The sequence below is a fragment of the Siphateles boraxobius genome, unplaced genomic scaffold, assembly GCF_051911475.1.
Source record: "Siphateles boraxobius isolate OS27281-9 unplaced genomic scaffold, OSU_SipBor_1 77, whole genome shotgun sequence".
NCBI classification, from domain to species: domain Eukaryota; kingdom Metazoa; phylum Chordata; class Actinopteri; order Cypriniformes; family Leuciscidae; genus Siphateles; species Siphateles boraxobius.
The window spans coordinates 1,046,944-1,066,511 of NW_027509205.1; the positions used below are offsets into that span (position 1 = coordinate 1,046,944).

Consider the following 19,568-nt stretch of genomic DNA (forward strand, 5'->3'; position numbering starts at 1 on the left):
ATTGAATCAAAGATTGATTACAGACAAGGCTGATATTGTTAATACGTTTAATAGTAATTTTATTTCAGCTGGTTTGATAACAGACAATTCCTTGGTCCTTGATGAACAGAGAACTGATGAGTTGACTAATAGTGAATCAGATTTATTTTCTTTTGCCCCTGTATTGCCGTCCCAAGTTCGTAAACTACTCCGAAATTTAGACTGTAAGAAATCAGGTGGGTCTGACCAAATTGAACCAATTTTTTAAAAATTGTCAGCAGATATTATTGCCGAACCTATTGCATCGATTTTTAATTTGAGTCTATCCACTAATGTAATTCCACCATCTTGGAAATCGGCTATGGTTATGCCTTTATTAAAAGGAGGCGATCCTTCCGATTTGAATAATTATCGTCCGATTTCTAAATTACCGGTTTTAGCAAAAGTTTTTGAATCTATTATAAATGATCAAATGAAAGAATATCTACTTAGTCATGATATTTACAACGCATTTCAGTCAGGATTTAGAGCGGGCCATAGTACGATAACAGCTACTACATGATTTAATTACTGCTCTCGATAATAGACAACATTGTGCTGCCTTATTTTTTTATTTGACAAAAGCGTTTGACTTAGTGGATCATGTTTTACTGTTACGGAGGGTTAAAAGTGTTGGCCTCGATAATTCGGCTGTGAGTTGGTTTAAAAATTATTTATCGGATAGAACTCAATGTGTTGCTGTAGATAATTACACCTCATCCATGGTAATAGTCAGGAAGGGTGTCCCGCAAGGTTCTTTATTGGCACCATTTCTTTTTTCTATTTTTATTAATGAATTGGGGCAGAGAATACAATCCGCAAAGCTACATTTTTATGCTGACGATACAATTATTTACTCCACTGCATCCTCTGTGTCTCAGGCTATTGAAATTCTTAAGGATTCTTTTTATACTTTTCAGCTTACTTTGTTGAAACTAAAATTAGTTTTAAATGTAAATAAAACGAAGTATATTCTTTTTACACGTAGCCGTTCTATGTCTACTGTTATGCCTATTCTGACTATTGAGGGTTTACATATAGAAAGAGTACCAACTTATAAATATGTAGGAATATGGCTCGATGAGAAGTTAGCCTTTGATGTTCACATTAATTACTTGGTGAAAAGGCTTAAACCAAGACTGGGTTTTCTTTTTCGGGAAAAAAAATGTTTTTCCTTTATAGCTAGAAAGAGAATAATACAGAGTACTATTTTACCTATTTTAGACTATGGTGATGTTGTTTACATGCATGCGTCTACATATTTATTGAAAAGGCTGGATGGCGTTTATCATGCTGCACTGCGTTTTATAACAAATTCTTGTTCACGTACTCATCATTGTTTGCTGCACAACTATTTGGGTTGGTCCTCTTTATATCAAAGAAGGAAATCCCATATGTTAGAATTTATTGTAAAGACATTGATGGGTAGACTTCCAAATTACATTACTAGTCTTCTATGTTTATGTAGAAAGAACTATAGCACTAGATCATCTAATGGGATTAAATTAGTAGTACCTAGGGTACATTCAGAGCATGGTAAATCATCTTTCTCCTACTATGCTCCATGGCTGTGGAATGAATTTGAAGCTACTGTCCCTCCTGAAACAATTCCTCCTTTGAATGTATTAAAAATTTTTACTGCAGCATACAATGATTGAATCATGCTGTTGTTTTACTTGATTTATGATGAATGTTGTGCCCTGACTTTCTGGAATGTTTTATATGTGTTTGTGTGTGATTTGTAGTGTGGCCATCTTGGCCAGGACTCCCTGGAGGAAGGGATTTCTTTTAATCTCAATGGGACCTTCCTGGAAAAATAAAGGAAATAAAATAAAATACATGTTAAGTTGTGGTGTTGTTAGGATATTACTACAGAGCCTGTGACAGTTTCTCAGTGGAAGAACTGGGATCCAGGGCCACAGACGTCTGCAAAAAACTGCTTTAAAAACCTTCGAGATGCAGGTTGGCGATCTTATTGTTTTTGTTTTCATGGCAAGTTGTGGTGTTGTTAGGATATTCCTACAGAGTCTGTGACAGTTTGTCAGTTTGCCAGGGTCGGTGACGTCTCCTCTCCTGGAGTAAAATACAAGTATTAGTGGTCTTGCTGCAAAATCGGGTAAAGGCCACAGCCAGGCTTGAGGGCAAGTCGTCAGCAGACTTTCCCTGGTGGTCTAGTGGTTAGGATTCGGCGCTCTCACCGCCGCGGCCCGGGTTCGATTCCCGGTCAGGGAATGAGTTTTTGCCCACCACCGGCGGCCGTGATTGTAAAATGGCGAAATACGAACCCTCGTCGAGAAGCAGGGCCAAGGAAAAGTTTATGTGTGAAAAAGAACTCCTTCGAGCCGGAGTTGAACCAGCGACCTAAGGATTGCCAACTTGCCACCTACAGTCCTCCGCTCTTCCAGCTGAGCTATCGAAGGCACACTGATTGGGGACAGAACCTCAACATATCAGGTTGCTGAATCTCCGCCACTGGCTAAAACTGCTACAGACATACATGCTGGTTGTTTCGATTAAGTGATGCAAAGACAACCCGATCTTCCCATACCGGGAGTCGAACCCGGGCCGCCTGGGTGAAAACCAGGAATCCTGACCGCTAGACCATATGGGATCTTCCTTATGCCTGGAGCAGACCCTTTTACTTCTAGTGTGTGACCGTCCCCTTTAAGAACATGGGAATGATCCGAAGGGATTGTTTACTGAATTCAATTTCCTCAGGCTCAACAGAGGGAGCTCTCATTTGCCTCATGAGGGGCTCAGTTTCCTCCCATTCTTGCGATGGTATAATAGACAGTACAAACTGGTCGTAAAGCAATGTCCTTGTGACAGTACTCATGCAATGCATTTTAAAAGACGCATAGTATTGTATGGTAACCGTTATCCTACTGACAAAGCAGCCTATTGTTGGACTGTCAATTTTTAATATTTCTCAATCAATCCAATAATAATAATAACAAAAACTATGGGTTAATAAAACGGCTAAGGGCTGACAGCATAGTAAACGAGGCAGAGCGAGCCAGCCAGGAGTCGAACCTAGAATCTTCTGATCCGTAGTCAGACGCTTTATCCATTGCACCACTGGCCCCCTGATCAGGTGTCCGTGAGCTTACACGCCACCTGTTGGTTTTCGACTGGGCAGAGGCCTGTGATGACATCTACTTTTTCTCATGCTATTAACAGACCTGGACCCAACATCAGGAAGGGGTCAGATGAGGGGCCTGCTACAAAAACCTTCAAGATGGAGGCCTCACATGTTGGGGATCTCAATTCTCAATTCAAATCTTAAACGTCAATTTAAAAATTTTAATGTACAGGCTTTTTTGCATGATCTATATAATAGTGATTTACAGTTGGTTTCAATTATACCTGATGTGGTTGATGCTTGGGATTATTTCAAATCTATCTTTCTAGAAATTTGTGATAAACATGCTCCTTTACGTAGATTTCGGGTGAGAGGTAGAAATAATATTTGGTTCAATCAATCCGTCTCTAATCTTATTAAGCAAAGAAACGTGGCTTGGTCTAAAGCAAAGAAAACAAATGGTGAGGAGGACTGGTCTCAATATAGATTATTACGAAATAAGTGTACAAAATTAATATAAAGTTCGAAGAGTCAGTATTATTTAAACCTGATTAATGATAACATGAATTGTCCTTCTAAATTTTGGAAATTAACGAAATCTTTTATAGGATCAAATACATCCACTAATCTTCCAAAAGTTTTAAAATTGAATCAAAGATTGATTACAGACAAGGCTGATATTGTTAATACGTTTAATAGTAATTTTATTTCAGCTGGTTTGATAACAGACAATTCCTTGGTCCTTGATGAACAGAGAACTGATGAGTTGACTAATAGTGAATCAGATTTATTTTCTTTTGCCCCTGTATTGCCGTCCCAAGTTCGTAAACTACTCCGAAATTTAGACTGTAAGAAATCAGGTGGGTCTGACCAAATTGAACCAATTTTTTAAAAATTGTCAGCAGATATTATTGCCGAACCTATTGCATCGATTTTTAATTTGAGTCTCAATCCACTAATGTAATTCCACCATCTTGGAAATCGGCTATGGTTATGCCTTTATTAAAAGGAGGCGATCCTTCCGATTTGAATAATTATCGTCCGATTTCTAAATTACCGGTTTTAGCAAAAGTTTTTGAATCTATTATAAATGATCAAATGAAAGAATATCTACTTAGTCATGATATTTACAACGCATTTCAGTCAGGATTTAGAGCGGGCCATAGTACGATAACAGCTACTACATGATTTAATTACTGCTCTCGATAATAGACAACATTGTGCTGCCTTATTTTTTTATTTGACAAAAGCGCTTGACTTAGTGGATCATGTTTTACTGTTACGGAGGCTTAAAAGTGTTGGCCTCGATAATTCGGCTGTGAGTTGGTTTAAAAATTATTTATCGGATAGAACTCAATGTGTTGCTGTAGATAATTACACCTCATCCATGGTAATAGTCAGGAAGGGTGTCCCGCAAGGTTCTTTATTGGCACCATTTCTTTTTTCTATTTTTATTAATGAATTGGGGCAGAGAATACAATCCGCAAAGCTACATTTTTATGCTGACGATACAATTATTTACTCCACTGCATCCTCTGTGTCTCAGGCTATTGAAATTCTTAAGGATTCTTTTTATACTTTTCAGCTTACTTTGTTGAAACTAAAATTAGTTTTAAATGTAAATAAAACGAAGTATATTCTTTTTACACGTAGCCGTTCTATGTCTACTGTTATGCCTATTCTTACTATTGAGGGTTTACATATAGAAAGAGTACCAACTTATAAATATGTAGGAATATGGCTCGATGAGAAGTTAGCCTTTGATGTTCACATTAATTACTTGGTGAAAAGGCTTAAACCAAGACTGGGTTTTCTTTTTCGGGAAAAAAAATGTTTTTCCTTTATAGCTAGAAAGAGAATAATACAGAGTACTATTTTACCTATTTTAGACTATGGTGATGTTGTTTACATGCATGCGTCTACATATTTATTGAAAAGGCTGGATGGCGTTTATCATGCTGCACTGCGTTTTATAACAAATTCTTGTTCACGTACTCATCATTGTTTGCTGCACAACTATTTGGGTTGGTCCTCTTTATATCAAAGAAGGAAATCCCATATGTTAGAATTTATTGTAAAGACATTGATGGGTAGACTTCCAAATTACATTACTAGTCTTCTATGTTTATGTAGAAAGAACTATAGCACTAGATCATCTAATGGGATTAAATTAGTAGTACCTAGGGTACATTCAGAGCATGGTAAATCATCTTTCTCCTACTATGCTCCATGGCTGTGGAATGAATTTCAAGCTACTGTCCCTCCTGAAACAATTCCTCCTTTGAATGTATTAAAAATTTTTACTGCAGCATACAATGATTGAATCATGCTGTTGTTTTACTTGATTTATGATGAATGTTGTGCCCTGACTTTCTGGAATGTTTTATATGTGTTTGTGTGTGATTTGTAGTGTGGCCATCTTGGCCAGGACTCCCTGGAGGAAGGGATTTCTTTTAATCTCAATGGGACCTTCCTGGAAAAATAAAGGAAATAAAATAAAATACATGTTAAGTTGTGGTGTTGTTAGGATATTACTACAGAGCCTGTGACAGTTTCTCAGTGGAAGAACTGGGATCCAGGGCCACAGACGTCTGCAAAAAACTGCTTTAAAAACCTTCGAGATGCAGGTTGGCGATCTTATTGTTTTTGTTTTCATGGCAAGTTGTGGTGTTGTTAGGATATTCCTACAGAGTCTGTGACAGTTTGTCAGTTTGCCAGGGTCGGTGACGTCTCCTCTCCTGGAGTAAAATACAAGTATTAGTGGTCTTGCTGCAAAATCGGGTAAAGGCCACAGCCAGGCTTGAGGGCAAGTCGTCAGCAGACTTTCCCTGGTGGTCTAGTGGTTAGGATTCGGCGCTCTCACCGCCGCGGCCCGGGTTCGATTCCCTGTCAGGGAATGAGTTTTTGCCCACCACCGGCGGCCGTGATTGTAAAATGGCGAAATACGAACTCAAGCGCTAACACCCTCGTCGAGAAGCAGGGCCAAGGAAAAGTTTATGTGTGAAAAAGAACTCCTTCGAGCCGGAGTTGAACCAGCGACCTAAGGATTGCCAACTTGCCACCTACAGTCCTCCGCTCTTCCAGCTGAGCTATCGAAGGCACACTGATTGGGGACAGAACCTCAACATATCAGGTTGCTGAATCTCCGCCACTGGCTAAAACTGCTACAGACATACATGCTGGTTGTTTCGATTAAGTGATGCAAAGACAACCCGATCTTCCCATACCGGGAGTCGAACCCGGGCCGCCTGGGTGAAAACCAGGAATCCTGACCGCTAGACCATATGGGATCTTCCTTATGCCTGGAGCAGACCCTTTTACTTCTAGTGTGTGACCGTCCCCTTTAAGAACATGGGAATGATCCGAAGGGATTGTTTACTGAATTCAATTTCATCAGGCTCAACAGAGGGAGCTCTCATTTGCCTCATGAGGGGCTCAGTTTCCTCCCATTCTTGCGATGGTATAATAGACAGTACAAACTGGTCGTAAAGCAATGTCCTTGTGACAGTACTCATGCAATGCATTTTAAAAGACGCATAGTATTGTATGGTAACCGTTATCCTACTGACAAAGCAGCCTATTGTTGGACTGTCAATTTTTAATATTTCTCAATCAATCCAATAATAATAATAACAAAAACTATGGGTTAATAAAACGGCTAAGGGCTGACAGCATAGTAAACGAGGCAGAGCGAGCCAGCCAGGAGTCGAACCTAGAATCTTCTGATCCGTAGTCAGACGCTTTATCCATTGCACCACTGGCCCCCTGATCAGGTGTCCGTGAGCTTACACGCCACCTGTTGGTTTTCGACTGGGCAGAGGCCTGTGATGACATCTACTTTTTCTCATGCTATTAACAGACCTGGACCCAACATCAGGAAGGGGTCAGATGAGGGGCCTGCTACAAAAACCTTCAAGATGGAGGCCTCACATGTTGGGGATCTCAATTCTCAATTCAAATCTTAAACGTCAATTTAAAAATTTTAATGTACAGGCTTTTTTGCATGATCTATATAATAGTGATTTACAGTTGGTTTCAATTATACCTGATGTGGTTGATGCTTGGGATTATTTCAAATCTATCTTTCTAGAAATTTGTGATAAACATGCTCCTTTACGTAGATTTCGGGTGAGAGGTAGAAATAATATTTGGTTCAATCAATCCGTCTCTAATCTTATTAAGCAAAGAAACGTGGCTTGGTCTAAAGCAAAGAAAACAAATGGTGAGGAGGACTGGTCTCAATATAGATTATTACGAAATAAGTGTACAAAATTAATATAAAGTTCGAAGAGTCAGTATTATTTAAACCTGATTAATGATAACATGAATTGTCCTTCTAAATTTTGGAAATTAACGAAATCTTTTATAGGATCAAATACATCCACTAATCTTCCAAAAGTTTTAAAATTGAATCAAAGATTGATTACAGACAAGGCTGATATTGTTAATACGTTTAATAGTAATTTTATTTCAGCTGGTTTGATAACAGACAATTCCTTGGTCCTTGATGAACAGAGAACTGATGAGTTGACTAATAGTGAATCAGATTTATTTTCTTTTGCCCCTGTATTGCCGTCCCAAGTTCGTAAACTACTCCGAAATTTAGACTGTAAGAAATCAGGTGGGTCTGACCAAATTGAACCAATTTTTTTAAAAATTGTCAGCAGATATTATTGCCGAACCTATTGCATCGATTTTTAATTTGAGTCTATCCACTAATGTAATTCCACCATCTTGGAAATCGGCTATGGTTATGCCTTTATTAAAAGGAGGCGATCCTTCCGATTTGAATAATTATCGTCCGATTTCTAAATTACCGGTTTTAGCAAAAGTTTTTGAATCTATTATAAATGATCAAATGAAAGAATATCTACTTAGTCATGATATTTACAACGCATTTCAGTCAGGATTTAGAGCGGGCCATAGTACGATAACAGCTACTACATGATTTAATTACTGCTCTCGATAATAGACAACATTGTGCTGCCTTATTTTTTTATTTGACAAAAGCGTTTGACTTAGTGGATCATGTTTTACTGTTACGGAGGCTTAAAAGTGTTGGCCTCGATAATTCGGCTGTGAGTTGGTTTAAAAATTATTTATCGGATAGAACTCAATGTGTTGCTGTAGATAATTACACCTCATCCATGGTAATAGTCAGGAAGGGTGTCCCGCAAGGTTCTTTATTGGCACCATTTCTTTTTTCTATTTTTATTAATGAATTGGGGCAGAGAATACAATCCGCAAAGCTACATTTTTATGCTGACGATACAATTATTTACTCCACTGCATCCTCTGTGTCTCAGGCTATTGAAATTCTTAAGGATTCTTTTTATACTTTTCAGCTTACTTTGTTGAAACTAAAATTAGTTTTAAATGTAAATAAAACGAAGTATATTCTTTTTACACGTAGCCGTTCTATGTCTACTGTTATGCCTATTCTGACTATTGAGGGTTTACATATAGAAAGAGTACCAACTTATAAATATGTAGGAATATGGCTCGATGAGAAGTTAGCCTTTGATGTTCACATTAATTACTTGGTGAAAAGGCTTAAACCAAGACTGGGTTTTCTTTTTCGGGAAAAAAAATGTTTTTCCTTTATAGCTAGAAAGAGAATAATACAGAGTACTATTTTACCTATTTTAGACTATGGTGATGTTGTTTACATGCATGCGTCTACATATTTATTGAAAAGGCTGGATGGCGTTTATCATGCTGCACTGCGTTTTATAACAAATTCTTGTTCACGTACTCATCATTGTTTGCTGCACAACTATTTGGGTTGGTCCTCTTTATATCAAAGAAGGAAATCCCATATGTTAGAATTTATTGTAAAGACATTGATGGGTAGACTTCCAAATTACATTACTAGTCTTCTATGTTTATGTAGAAAGAACTATAGCACTAGATCATCTAATGGGATTAAATTAGTAGTACCTAGGGTACATTCAGAGCATGGTAAATCATCTTTCTCCTACTATGCTCCATGGCTGTGGAATGAATTTCAAGCTACTGTCCCTCCTGAAACAATTCCTCCTTTGAATGTATTAAAAAATTTTACTGCAGCATACAATGATTGAATCATGCTGTTGTTTTACTTGATTTATGATGAATGTTGTGCCCTGACTTTCTGGAATGTTTTATATGTGTTTGTGTGTGATTTGTAGTGTGGCCATCTTGGCCAGGACTCCCTGGAGGAAGAGATTTATTTTAATCTCAATGGGACCTTCCTGGAAAAATAAAGGAAATAAAATAAAATACATGTTAAGTTGTGGTGTTGTTAGGATATTACTACAGAGCCTGTGACAGTTTCTCAGTGGAAGAACTGGGATCCAGGGCCACAGACGTCTGCAAAAAACTGCTTTAAAAACCTTCGAGATGCAGGTTGGCGATCTTATTGTTTTTGTTTTCATGGCAAGTTGTGGTGTTGTTAGGATATTCCTACAGAGTCTGTGACAGTTTGTCAGTTTGCCAGGGTCGGTGACGTCTCCTCTCCTGGAGTAAAATACAAGTATTAGTGGTCTTGCTGCAAAATCGGGTAAAGGCCACAGCCAGGCTTGAGGGCAAGTTGTCAGCAGACTTTCCCTGGTGGTCTAGTGGTTAGGATTCGGCGCTCTCACCGCCGCGGCCCGGGTTCGATTCCCGGTCAGGGAATGAGTTTTTGCCCACCACCGGCGGCCGTGATTGTAAAATGGCGAAATACGAACTCAAGCGCTAACACCCTCGTCGAGAAGCAGGGCCAAGGAAAAGTTTATGTGTGAAAAAGAACTCCTTCGAGCCGGAGTTGAACCAGCGACCTAAGGATTGCCAACTTGCCACCTACAGTCCTCCGCTCTTCCAGCTGAGCTATCGAAGGCACACTGCTTGGGGACAGAACCTCAACATATCAGGTTGCTGAATCTCCGCCACTGGCTAAAACTGCTACAGACATACATGCTGGTTGTTTCGATTAAGTGGTGCAAAGACAACCCGATCTTCCCATACCGGGAGTCGAACCCGGGCCGCCTGGGTGAAAACCAGGAATCCTGACCGCTAGACCATATGGGATCTTCCTTATGCCTGGAGCAGACCCTTTTACTTCTAGTGTGTGACCGTCCCCTTTAAGAACATGGGAATGATCCGAAGGGATTGTTTACTGAATTCAATTTCCTCAGGCTCAACAGAGGGAGCTCTCATTTGCCTCATGAGGGGCTCAGTTTCCTCCCATTCTTGCGATGGTATAATAGACAGTACAAACTGGTCGTAAAGCAATGTCCTTGTGACAGTACTCATGCAATGCATTTTAAAAGACGCATAGTATTGTATGGTAACCGTTATCCTACTGACAAAGCAGCCTATTGTTGGACTGTCAATTTTTAATATTTCTCAATCAATCCAATAATAATAATAACAAAAACTATGGGTTAATAAAACGGCTAAGGGCTGACAGCATGGTAAACGAGGCAGAGCGAGCCAGCCAGGAGTCGAACCTAGAATCTTCTGATCCGTAGTCAGACGCTTTATCCATTGCACCACTGGCCCCCTGATCAGGTGTCCGTGAGCTTACATGCCACCTGTTGGTTTTCGACTGGGCAGAGGCCTGTGATGACATCTACTTTTTCTCATGCTATTAACAGACCTGGACCCAACATCAGGAAGGGGTCAGATGAGGGGCCTGCTACAAAAACCTTCAAGATGGAGGCCTCACATGTTGGGGATCTCAATTCTCAATTCAAATCTTAAACGTCAATTTAAAAATTTTAATGTACAGGCTTTTTTGCATGATCTATATAATAGTGATTTACAGTTGGTTTCAATTATACCTGATGTGGTTGATGCTTGGGATTATTTCAAATCTATCTTTCTAGAAATTTGTGATAAACATGCTCCTTTACGTAGATTTCGGGTGAGAGGTAGAAATAATATTTGGTTCAATCAATCCGTCTCTAATCTTATTAAGCAAAGAAACGTGGCTTGGTCTAAAGCAAAGAAAACAAATGGTGAGGAGGACTGGTCTCAATATAGATTATTACGAAATAAGTGTACAAAATTAATATAAAGTTCGAAGAGTCAGTATTATTTAAACCTGATTAATGATAACATGAATTGTCCTTCTAAATTTTGGAAATTAACGAAATCTTTTATAGGATCAAATACATCCACTAATCTTCCAAAAGTTTTAAAATTGAATCAAAGATTGATTACAGACAAGGCTGATATTGTTAATACGTTTAATAGTAATTTTATTTCAGCTGGTTTGATAACAGACAATTCCTTGGTCCTTGATGAACAGAGAACTGATGAGTTGACTAATAGTGAATCAGATTTATTTTCTTTTGCCCCTGTATTGCCGTCCCAAGTTCGTAAACTACTCCGAAATTTAGACTGTAAGAAATCAGGTGGGTCTGACCAAATTGAACCAATTTTTTAAAAATTGTCAGCAGATATTATTGCCGAACCTATTGCATCGATTTTTAATTTGAGTCTATCCACTAATGTAATTCCACCATCTTGGAAATCGGCTATGGTTATGCCTTTATTAAAAGGAGGCGATCCTTCCGATTTGAATAATTATCGTCCGATTTCTAAATTACCGGTTTTAGCAAAAGTTTTTGAATCTATTATAAATGATCAAATGAAAGAATATCTACTTAGTCATGATATTTACAACGCATTTCAGTCAGGATTTAGAGCGGGCCATAGTACGATAACAGCTACTACATGATTTAATTACTGCTCTCGATAATAGACAACATTGTGCTGCCTTATTTTTTTATTTGACAAAAGCGTTTGACTTAGTGGATCATGTTTTACTGTTACGGAGGCTTAAAAGTGTTGGCCTCGATAATTCGGCTGTGAGTTGGTTTAAAAATTATTTATCGGATAGAACTCAATGTGTTGCTGTAGATAATTACACCTCATCCATGGTAATAGTCAGGAAGGGTGTCCCGCAAGGTTCTTTATTGGCACCATTTCTTTTTTCTATTTTTATTAATGAATTGGGGCAGAGAATACAATCCGCAAAGCTACATTTTTATTTTAGTTTTTAGCCAGTATATTCTTTTTACACGTAGCCGTTCTATGTCTACTGTTATGCCTATTCTGACTATTGAGGGTTTACATATAGAAAGAGTACCAACTTATAAATATGTAGGAATATGGCTCGATGAGAAGTTAGCCTTTGATGTTCACATTAATTACTTGGTGAAAAGGCTTAAACCAAGACTGGGTTTTCTTTTTCGGGAAAAAAAATGTTTTTCCTTTATAGCTAGAAAGAGAATAATACAGAGTACTATTTTACCTATTTTAGACTATGGTGATGTTGTTTACATGCATGCGTCTACATATTTATTGAAAAGGCTGGATGGCGTTTATCATGCTGCACTGCGTTTTATAACAAATTCTTGTTCACGTACTCATCATTGTTTGCTGCACAACTATTTGGGTTGGTCCTCTTTATATCAAAGAAGGAAATCCCATATGTTAGAATTTATTGTAAAGACATTGATGGGTAGACTTCCAAATTACATTACTAGTCTTCTATGTTTATGTAGAAAGAACTATAGCACTAGATCATCTAATGGGATTAAATTAGTAGTACCTAGGGTACATTCAGAGCATGGTAAATCATCTTTCTCCTACTATGCTCCATGGCTGTGGAATGAATTTCAAGCTACTGTCCCTCCTGAAACAATTCCTCCTTTGAATGTATTAAAAATTTTTACTGCAGCATACAATGATTGAATCATGCTGTTGTTTTACTTGATTTATGATGAATTAATACGTTTAATAGTAATTTTATTTCAGCTGGTTTGATAACAGACAATTCCTTGGTCCTTGATGAACAGAGAACTGATGAGTTGACTAATAGTGAATCAGATTTATTTTCTTTTGCCCCTGTATTGCCGTCCCAAGTTCGTAAACTACTCCGAAATTTAGACTGTAAGAAATCAGGTGGGTCTGACCAAATTGAACCAATTTTTTAAAAATTGTCAGCAGATATTATTGCCGAACCTATTGCATCGATTTTTAATTTGAGTCTATCCACTAATGTAATTCCACCATCTTGGAAATCGGCTATGGTTATGCCTTTATTAAAAGGAGGCGATCCTTCCGATTTGAATAATTATCGTCCGATTTCTAAATTACCGGTTTTAGCAAAAGTTTTTGAATCTATTATAAATGATCAAATGAAAGAATATCTACTTAGTCATGATATTTACAACGCATTTCAGTCAGGATTTAGAGCGGGCCATAGTACGATAACAGCTACTACATGATTTAATTACTGCTCTCGATAATAGACAACATTGTGCTGCCTTATTTTTTTATTTGACAAAAGCGTTTGACTTAGTGGATCATGTTTTACTGTTACGGAGGCTTAAAAGTGTTGGCCTCGATAATTCGGCTGTGAGTTGGTTTAAAAATTATTTATCGGATAGAACTCAATGTGTTGCTGTAGATAATTACACCTCATCCATGGTAATAGTCAGGAAGGGTGTCCCGCAAGGTTCTTTATTGGCACCATTTCTTTTTTCTATTTTTATTAATGAATTGGGGCAGAGAATACAATCCGCAAAGCTACATTTTTATTTTAGTTTTTAGCCAGTATATTCTTTTTACACGTAGCCGTTCTATGTCTACTGTTATGCCTATTCTGACTATTGAGGGTTTACATATAGAAAGAGTACCAACTTATAAATATGTAGGAATATGGCTCGATGAGAAGTTAGCCTTTGATGTTCACATTAATTACTTGGTGAAAAGGCTTAAACCAAGACTGGGTTTTCTTTTTCGGGAAAAAAAATGTTTTTCCTTTATAGCTAGAAAGAGAATAATACAGAGTACTATTTTACCTATTTTAGACTATGGTGATGTTGTTTACATGCATGCGTCTACATATTTATTGAAAAGGCTGGATGGCGTTTATCATGCTGCACTGCGTTTTATAACAAATTCTTGTTCACGTACTCATCATTGTTTGCTGCACAACTATTTGGGTTGGTCCTCTTTATATCAAAGAAGGAAATCCCATATGTTAGAATTTATTGTAAAGACATTGATGGGTAGACTTCCAAATTACATTACTAGTCTTCTATGTTTATGTAGAAAGAACTATAGCACTAGATCATCTAATGGGATTAAATTAGTAGTACCTAGGGTACATTCAGAGCATGGTAAATCATCTTTCTCCTACTATGCTCCATGGCTGTGGAATGAATTTCAAGCTACTGTCCCTCCTGAAACAATTCCTCCTTTGAATGTATTAAAAATTTTTACTGCAGCATACAATGATTGAATCATGCTGTTGTTTTACTTGATTTATGATGAATTAATACGTTTAATAGTAATTTTATTTCAGCTGGTTTGATAACAGACAATTCCTTGGTCCTTGATGAACAGAGAACTGATGAGCTGACTAATAGTGAATCAGATTTATTTTCTTTTGCCCCTGTATTGCCGTCCCAAGTTCGTAAACTACTCCGAAATTTAGACTGTAAGAAATCAGGTGGGTCTGACCAAATTGAACCAATTTTTTAAAAATTGTCAGCAGATATTATTGCCGAACCTATTGCATCGATTTTTAATTTGAGTCTATCCACTAATGTAATTCCACCATCTTGGAAATCGGCTATGGTTATGCCTTTATTAAAAGGAGGCGATCCTTCCGATTTGAATAATTATCGTCCGATTTCTAAATTACCGGTTTTAGCAAAAGTTTTTGAATCTATTATAAATGATCAAATGAAAGAATATCTACTTAGTCATGATATTTACAACGCATTTCAGTCAGGATTTAGAGCGGGCCATAGTACGATAACAGCTACTACATGATTTAATTACTGCTCTCGATAATAGACAACATTGTGCTGCCTTATTTTTTTATTTGACAAAAGCGTTTGACTTAGTGGATCATGTTTTACTGTTACGGAGGCTTAAAAGTGTTGGCCTCGATAATTCGGCTGTGAGTTGGTTTAAAAATTATTTATCGGATAGAACTCAATGTGTTGCTGTAGATAATTACACCTCATCCATGGTAATAGTCAGGAAGGGTGTCCCGCAAGGTTCTTTATTGGCACCATTTCTTTTTTCTATTTTTATTAATGAATTGGGGCAGAGAATACAATCCGCAAAGCTACATTTTTATGCTGACGATACAATTATTTACTCCACTGCATCCTCTGTGTCTCAGGCTATTGAAATTCTTAAGGATTCTTTTTATACTTTTCAGCTTACTTTGTTGAAACTAAAATTAGTTTTAAATGTAAATAAAACGAAGTATATTCTTTTTACACGTAGCCGTTCTATGTCTACTGTTATGCCTATTCTGACTATTGAGGGTTTACATATAGAAAGAGTACCAACTTATAAATATGTAGGAATATGGCTCGATGAGAAGTTAGCCTTTGATGTTCACATTAATTACTTGGTGAAAAGGCTTAAACCAAGACTGGGTTTTCTTTTTCGGGAAAAAAAATGTTTTTCCTTTATAGCTAGAAAGAGAATAATACAGAGTACTATTTTACCTATTTTAGACTATGGTGATGTTGTTTACATGCATGCGTCTACATATTTATTGAAAAGGCTGGATGGCGTTTATCATGCTGCACTGCGTTTTATAACAAATTCTTGTTCACGTACTCATCATTGTTTGCTGCACAACTATTTGGGTTGGTCCTCTTTATATCAAAGAAGGAAATCCCATATGTTAGAATTTATTGTAAAGACATTGATGGGTAGACTTCCAAATTACATTACTAGTCTTCTATGTTTATGTAGAAAGAACTATAGCACTAGATCATCTAATGGGATTAAATTAGTAGTACCTAGGGTACATTCAGAGCATGGTAAATCATCTTTCTCCTACTATGCTCCATGGCTGTGGAATGAATTTGAAGCTACTGTCCCTCCTGAAACAATTCCTCCTTTGAATGTATTAAAATTTTTTACTGCAGCATACAATGATTGAATCATGCTGTTGTTTTACTTGATTTATGATGAATGTTGTGCCCTGACTTTCTGGAATGTTTTATATGTGTTTGTGTGTGATTTGTAGTGTGGCCATCTTGGCCAGGACTCCCTGGAGGAAGGGATTTCTTTTAATCTCAATGGGACCTTCCTGGAAAAATAAAGGAAATAAAATAAAATACATGTTAAGTTGTGGTGTTGTTAGGATATTACTACAAAGCCTGTGACAGTTTCTCAGTGGAAGAACTGGGATCCAGGGCCACAGACGTCTGCAAAAAACTGCTTTAAAAACCTTCGAGATGCAGGTTGGCGATCTTATTGTTTTTGTTTTCATGGCAAGTTGTGGTGTTGTTAGGATATTCCTACAGAGTCTGTGACAGTTTGTCAGTTTGCCAGGGTCGGTGACGTCTCCTCTCCTGGAGTAAAATACAAGTATTAGTGGTCTTGCTGCAAAATCGGGTAAAGGCCACAGCCAGGCTTGAGGGCAAGTCGTCAGCAGACTTTCCCTGGTGGTCTAGTGGTTAGGATTCGGCGCTCTCACCGCCGCGGCCCGGGTTCGATTCCCGGTCAGGGAATGAGTTTTTGCCCACCACCGGCGGCCGTGATTGTAAAATGGCGAAATACGAACTCAAGCGCTAACACCCTCGTCGAGAAGCAGGGCCAAGGAAAAGTTTATGTGTGAAAAAGAACTCCTTCGAGCCGGAGTTGAACCAGCGACCTAAGGATTGCCAACTTGCCACCTACAGTCCTCCGCTCTTCCAGCTGAGCTATCGAAGGCACACTGATTGGGGACAGAACCTCAACATATCAGGTTGCTGAATCTCCGCCACTGGCTAAAACTGCTACAGACATACATGCTGGTTGTTTCGATTAAGTGATGCAAAGACAACCCGATCTTCCCATACCGGGAGTCGAACCCGGGCCGCCTGGGTGAAAACCAGGAATCCTGACCGCTAGACCATATGGGATCTTCCTTATGCCTGGAGCAGACCCTTTTACTTCTAGTGTGTGACCGTCCCCTTTAAGAACATGGGAATGATCCGAAGGGATTGTTTACTGAATTCAATTTCATCAGGCTCAACAGAGGGAGCTCTCATTTGCCTCATGAGGGGCTCAGTTTCCTCCCATTCTTGCGATGGTATAATAGACAGTACAAACTGGTCGTAAAGCAATGTCCTTGTGACAGTACTCATGCAATGCATTTTAAAAGACGCATAGTATTGTATGGTAACCGTTATCCTACTGACAAAGCAGCCTATTGTTGGACTGTCAATTTTTAATATTTCTCAATCAATCCAATAATAATAATAACAAAAACTATGGGTTAATAAAACGGCTAAGGGCTGACAGCATAGTAAACGAGGCAGAGCGAGCCAGCCAGGAGTCGAACCTAGAATCTTCTGATCCGTAGTCAGACGCTTTATCCATTGCACCACTGGCCCCCTGATCAGGTGTCCGTGAGCTTACACGCCACCTGTTGGTTTTCGACTGGGCAGAGGCCTGTGATGACATCTACTTTTTCTCATGCTATTAACAGACCTGGACCCAACATCAGGAAGGGGTCAGATGAGGGGCCTGCTACAAAAACCTTCAAGATGGAGGCCTCACATGTTGGGGATCTCAATTCTCAATTCAAATCTTAAACGTCAATTTAAAAATTTTAATGTACAGGCTTTTTTGCATGATCTATATAATAGTGATTTACAGTTGGTTTCAATTATACCTGATGTGGTTGATGCTTGGGATTATTTCAAATCTATCTTTCTAGAAATTTGTGATAAACATGCTCCTTTACGTAGATTTCGGGTGAGAGGTAGAAATAATATTTGGTTCAATCAATCCGTCTCTAATCTTATTAAGCAAAGAAACGTGGCTTGGTCTAAAGCAAAGAAAACAAATGGTGAGGAGGACTGGTCTCAATATAGATTATTACGAAATAAGTGTACAAAATTAATATAAAGTTCGAAGAGTCAGTATTATTTAAACCTGATTAATGATAACATGAATTGTCCTTCTAAATTTTGGAAATTAACGAAATCTTTTATAGGATCAAATACATCCACTAATCTTCCAAAAGTTTTAAAATTGAATCAAAGATTGATTACAGACAAGGCTGATATTGTTAATACGTTTAATAGTAATTTTATTTCAGCTGGTTTGATAACAGACAATTCCTTGGTCCTTGATGAACAGAGAACTGATGAGTTGACTAATAGTGAATCAGATTTATTTTCTTTTGCCCCTGTATTGCCGTCCCAAGTTCGTAAACTACTCCGAAATTTAGACTGTAAGAAATCAGGTGGGTCTGACCAAATTGAACCAATTTTTTTAAAAATTGTCAGCAGATATTATTGCCGAACCTATTGCATCGATTTTTAATTTGAGTCTATCCACTAATGTAATTCCACCATCTTGGAAATCGGCTATGGTTATGCCTTTATTAAAAGGAGGCGATCCTTCCGATTTGAATAATTATCGTCCGATTTCTAAATTACCGGTTTTAGCAAAAGTTTTTGAATCTATTATAAATGATCAAATGAAAGAATATCTACTTAGTCATGATATTTACAACGCATTTCAGTCAGGATTTAGAGCGGGCCATAGTACGATAACAGCTACTACATGATTTAATTACTGCTCTCGATAATAGACAACATTGTGCTGCCTTATTTTTTTATTTGACAAAAGCGTTTGACTTAGTGGATCATGTTTTACTGTTACGGAGGCTTAAAAGTGTTGGCCTCGATAATTCGGCTGTGAGTTGGTTTAAAAATTATTTATCGGATAGAACTCAATGTGTTGCTGTAGATAATTACACCTCATCCATGGTAATAGTCAGGAAGGGTGTCCCGCAAGGTTCTTTATTGGCACCATTTCTTTTTTCTATTTTTATTAATGAATTGGGGCAGAGAATACAATCCGCAAAGCTACATTTTTATGCTGACGATACAATTATTTACTCCACTGCATCCTCTGTGTCTCAGGCTATTGAAATTCTTAAGGATTCTTTTTATACTTTTCAGCTTACTTTGTTGAAACTAAAATTAGTTTTAAATGTAAATAAAACGAAGTATATTCTTTTTACACGTAGCCGTTCTATGTCTACTGTTATGCCTATTCTGACTATTGAGGGTTTACATATAGAAAGAGTACCAACTTATAAATATGTAGGAATATGGCTCGATGAGAAGTTAGCCTTTGATGTTCACATTAATTACTTGGTGAAAAGGCTTAAACCAAGACTGGGTTTTCTTTTTCGGGAAAAAAAATGTTTTTCCTTTATAGCTAGAAAGAGAATAATACAGAGTACTATTTTACCTATTTTAGACTATGGTGATGTTGTTTACATGCATGCGTCTACATATTTATTGAAAAGGCTGGATGGCGTTTATCATGCTGCACTGCGTTTTATAACAAATTCTTGTTCACGTACTCATCATTGTTTGCTGCACAACTATTTGGGTTGGTCCTCTTTATATCAAAGAAGGAAATCCCATATGTTAGAATTTATTGTAAA

General features: G+C 37.8%; 12 non-coding genes across 12 annotated transcripts; 4 read left to right on the forward strand and 8 right to left on the reverse strand.

Annotated features, from left to right (window-relative positions):
• Window positions 1–2,178: 2,178 nt before the first annotated feature.
• trnae-cuc (transfer RNA glutamic acid (anticodon CUC)) lies at window positions 2,179–2,250 on the forward strand. Its single transcript has one exon. It is a non-coding gene; the product is annotated as a tRNA-Glu (tRNA).
• Window positions 2,251–2,351: 101 nt separating this feature from the next.
• trnay-gua (transfer RNA tyrosine (anticodon GUA)) lies at window positions 2,352–2,438 on the reverse strand. Its single transcript is given in 2 exon segments — window positions 2,352–2,387; window positions 2,402–2,438. It is a non-coding gene; the product is annotated as a tRNA-Tyr (tRNA).
• Window positions 2,439–2,557: 119 nt separating this feature from the next.
• On the reverse strand, window positions 2,558–2,629 carry trnae-uuc (transfer RNA glutamic acid (anticodon UUC)). Its single transcript has one exon. It is a non-coding gene; the product is annotated as a tRNA-Glu (tRNA).
• Window positions 2,630–5,925: 3,296 nt separating this feature from the next.
• trnae-cuc (transfer RNA glutamic acid (anticodon CUC)) lies at window positions 5,926–5,997 on the forward strand. The gene has a single exon. It is a non-coding gene; the product is annotated as a tRNA-Glu (tRNA).
• Window positions 5,998–6,112: 115 nt separating this feature from the next.
• trnay-gua (transfer RNA tyrosine (anticodon GUA)) lies at window positions 6,113–6,199 on the reverse strand. The gene is given in 2 exon segments: window positions 6,113–6,148; window positions 6,163–6,199. It is a non-coding gene; the product is annotated as a tRNA-Tyr (tRNA).
• Window positions 6,200–6,318: 119 nt separating this feature from the next.
• Window positions 6,319–6,390, reverse strand: trnae-uuc (transfer RNA glutamic acid (anticodon UUC)). The gene has a single exon. It is a non-coding gene; the product is annotated as a tRNA-Glu (tRNA).
• A 3,295-nt stretch (window positions 6,391–9,685) lies between these two features.
• Window positions 9,686–9,757, forward strand: trnae-cuc (transfer RNA glutamic acid (anticodon CUC)). The gene has a single exon. It is a non-coding gene; the product is annotated as a tRNA-Glu (tRNA).
• A 115-nt stretch (window positions 9,758–9,872) lies between these two features.
• trnay-gua (transfer RNA tyrosine (anticodon GUA)) lies at window positions 9,873–9,959 on the reverse strand. Its single transcript is given in 2 exon segments — window positions 9,873–9,908; window positions 9,923–9,959. It is a non-coding gene; the product is annotated as a tRNA-Tyr (tRNA).
• A 119-nt stretch (window positions 9,960–10,078) lies between these two features.
• On the reverse strand, window positions 10,079–10,150 carry trnae-uuc (transfer RNA glutamic acid (anticodon UUC)). The gene has a single exon. It is a non-coding gene; the product is annotated as a tRNA-Glu (tRNA).
• Window positions 10,151–16,554: 6,404 nt separating this feature from the next.
• On the forward strand, window positions 16,555–16,626 carry trnae-cuc (transfer RNA glutamic acid (anticodon CUC)). The gene has a single exon. It is a non-coding gene; the product is annotated as a tRNA-Glu (tRNA).
• Window positions 16,627–16,741: 115 nt separating this feature from the next.
• trnay-gua (transfer RNA tyrosine (anticodon GUA)) lies at window positions 16,742–16,828 on the reverse strand. The gene is given in 2 exon segments: window positions 16,742–16,777; window positions 16,792–16,828. It is a non-coding gene; the product is annotated as a tRNA-Tyr (tRNA).
• A 119-nt stretch (window positions 16,829–16,947) lies between these two features.
• Window positions 16,948–17,019, reverse strand: trnae-uuc (transfer RNA glutamic acid (anticodon UUC)). The gene has a single exon. It is a non-coding gene; the product is annotated as a tRNA-Glu (tRNA).
• Window positions 17,020–19,568: the final 2,549 nt, after the last annotated feature.